Source organism: Ursus maritimus, unplaced genomic scaffold (assembly GCF_017311325.1).
Source record: "Ursus maritimus isolate PB19 unplaced genomic scaffold, ASM1731132v1 scaffold_9, whole genome shotgun sequence".
NCBI classification, from domain to species: Eukaryota; Metazoa; Chordata; class Mammalia; order Carnivora; family Ursidae; genus Ursus; species Ursus maritimus.
In genome coordinates this window covers 1,349,378-1,352,776 of record NW_024427107.1, presented here as the reverse complement: position 1 = coordinate 1,352,776, position 3,399 = coordinate 1,349,378, and the positions used below count along the sequence as shown (strand labels likewise).

Below are 3,399 nucleotides of genomic sequence, written 5' to 3'. Positions count from 1 at the left end.
CCCCAGGGTGGAGAGATGGAATGATATGGGATGGCAGTCTCCAATTTCCTGGAAACTGCACACCTCAAAAATAGCCTGAGCCAAGTGTGCATCCCAATTTTCCCAGGTATAAGCCAGCCAGGAGGAATGGCTCAACCTGGGAAAGAGCAAGAGGAAGCAAGAATCCAAACTCCACAGCAAATTCTAAACTCTGGGATTAAAGCGATGGTGCTATGCGAGGAAGGAAGCTTTTAGGTGGGCAAGGACAAGTATTTGAACAAGCCTCTCCAACCTTCGAAGACCGTGGTTTTGTTCTCATGCTGACCTCGGTGCAAGGAAACAGAAGCCGCAGCCAGGGAAACGGAGCATCTTGGCAGCCCCCATCATCGGTTTCTCAGAATTGCTGTGTCTTCTTCCAAACAAACCTCAGGAGAACCACAATTTTAAAACTTACTTCATCTGGGAGAGTCAAAATTATTTTGGCAGTTCTCTGGAAGGGGAAAAAAAGACAACTAATCCCTTCCCTATTCCCTCCCCATGACAAAAAGAAAAGTTACAACATAAGGCATATTGGAGCCAGTTACAGAAATACATTTGAAGATCTGCACTGTTGCACAATGTGCAAATTTGGAGAAGTAATTTTGAGGCTAAGTAAATGTCTGGAGACTTTATTTAAAATGTCCCTTTGTCTTTGCCCAGCCAAACTGGCACCTCAGGATCACAGAAGAGGCCTTTGTTTCCTCCATGACATCAGAACGCTCTGGGTGCAAAAAGCAACCATCAGGGACTCTTGGATGAGAAGAGAAGTTATTTCTATTTAAGGGGCCTGAGGATGCACCTCTGCTCCCTGCAGGGTTAGAAGGGCATTAAGCAGGTTGCCTTAGTTAAATATATATATATATTCAGCATGATTGACATACAGGTTACTCCTTTGGCAAGCCTCCCCATGATTTATCTGTAGCAAAATCTCAAGCTTGCATAACATTATCATACATTTGCATCTCTAATGCCATACCATTTTATATTACTACACATTAAGAAAGGCATATCAAAACTGGAACTACCCCAAAGAGGTCAATTAAAGTGTTGGGAGGGACTTTCATATGAGAATAATTTGGGGGAAATGATGACATAGCACAAATGATTAAAATATGTAATATCACAAAGGGTAATATGAGCCAAATGTGAACATATTCACCAATTTCCAGAATGCCTGGGCAGAGGGACGCACTGTGAACACCGAGGAGGTCATTTAGCATAAGTAAAAGAAGGGGTAGATAACAAATACAGGACACACAAAATTCAGAACCCTCAGACTTTGTTCAGACTGCTGGTCCTGTTCATTTATCCATTCATCTGTCCTTCCTTGTATTGAGTCAGCAAATATTTATGGAAGGAGCACAATTCTTCCCCTCAAGGAGTTCAGGATCTCAGAAGAAACAGAGTTCAAGTCAACTGTACAAACATTTGGGGGCACTTACTAACTGCCAGGAGCTCTACCAGGGAATGCCCACAGAAGAGGTGCTGTGACAGAGGTTAGCACTGAGGTCATGGAAGCACATAGAAATGATCAACAGAGCCAGACGAGGTATGCAGGGAGGGTCCTGAAGGGCTCTTGGGGAGGCCATGTCTGAACGGAATTTCAAGGGATGATTAGAAAACAGTCCAGTGAAGGGGCAGGAAGGTGGAAGTTTCGATGGATGTAGGACTTCTGCTGACTACTGGCCTACAACTAAACCCAGAGACAGGGCCACCGAGACTTCTCTACTACTCCCAGGAGCAAACCCTGAGTAGTGACTTTTCTCCCATCCTCCTAGCCCTTTGCTTCCAGCTTCTCCCACAGTTGCACAAAGCACTCCTTACAATGATTCTTTTATTCCACATCATGGGTAGTGGGGCTGCTTCTTTGATCGAACCCTGACTGATAGAAATTGTATATAATCTTTCACGTCCCCCTTCCTACCACCCCAATAAGAATTTTGTTTTCATCTCTCTGTGGAAAAGTTTTTGAAGGCTACCTGCAGCCTCAAATTCTCAACCCCTGGCCTATTGTTTGCTTGCATAGAACTTGCTGTGAATCACTGAACACTACATCAAAAACTAATGATGTATACTATATTTTGGCTAACTGAACATAATTTAAAAAATGATGATAATAATGTAGATGGCCTTCTTGTTCAGCTGCCTCTTCCAGAGCACATTGATGAGAGAAAGATCTACAATGGTGTTTCTCCAGACAAAAAGCCATGTTGATGACTTTATATAATTAATGTAGAGCGATTGTGTTACCAGCGATCCCATGGGTGTCTGTCTGGGAAATAATTAAGTGAACCAGCATCCCAACTCCAGGGAAGAATGTGGTTGTGGCCAGGAGGTCAAAAAATGTTGGAATGCCCATTGCAGTGCTACTACACACAGATGTGACACATGAACACTCTGGAGGCAATGCCACTGTTACAATATCTCATCAATACACTCCCAAAGAGCAACTGAAGAAACATACAGTTCTTGCAGACATTGTGGTCTCTGCTGCAGGCATTCCCTATCTGATCACAGCAGATATGAATAAGGAGGGAGCTGCACTCATCAATGAGGAAATAAAAAGAGTTCGAGATCCCATCATGGCTAAAGCCAAGTTGGTTGGAGATGTGGATTTTGAAAGAATCAGAAAGAAAGCCAGTATATCACTCCAGTCTGTGGGGGTGTTGGTCCCATGACAGTGACAATGTTAATGAATAATACCACTATTGCTGCAAAAAAGGTGCTGAGTCTTGAAGAGTGGGTAGTATTGAAGCCTAAGGAGTGTGGAGTAGCGACTAATTATCTGCAGTGACTTCTGTCATGAACAACACTCCAAGCCACCTCAAGAGGCAAAGTAGGCCAATAGAAATGCAATGTTTCTTATTTATTTCACTGAAATGGTTTAAAACGATGCTTTGTTTTATTGAAAGCTTAAATAGGTGGGTGTTTGTGCACATAGCTCTTTAGTACGTCACCACAGAGCATGCCAGTATCATGGTGGGTCATGTGATTCAGCCAAGAGAAGCCATTAACCTAGTGACTAACATGGAGGACATTGTCCCATTGAGAACAACTGCTTAACTTTGTCAAGTCACTCCAGTTAAAATTTGCCTTTTCTAGAGTTGCATTTTCCAAGTGTTCGTCCAGTAAGAGTTGGTACGCACTTTAGGTTCCAGACCTTTTGAGTTCAACTGGTCAAACTAAAGGGAAAATGTTGCTAGAGAAAAGTAGGGAAAAGGTAAAAAGGAAGAAATTGTAATTGAGTAGAAAAAATTCCTCTAATTCACATAAATTTGGTATGTGAAAACTACCTGTTAATGGTGTCCTGGGCTGTCTTTTGGTGTTTTAGTTAGTCAATGGGGAAATATTTAGGATAGTTCCACTTGCTGTTAGTCCTTG

At 42.5% G+C, this 3,399-nt stretch overlaps 1 pseudogene; it reads left to right on the top strand.

The window, feature by feature from the left end:
* The first annotated feature begins 2,124 nt into the window (after window positions 1–2,124).
* Window positions 2,125–2,812, top strand: LOC103677416 (annotated as a pseudogene).
* Window positions 2,813–3,399: the final 587 nt, after the last annotated feature.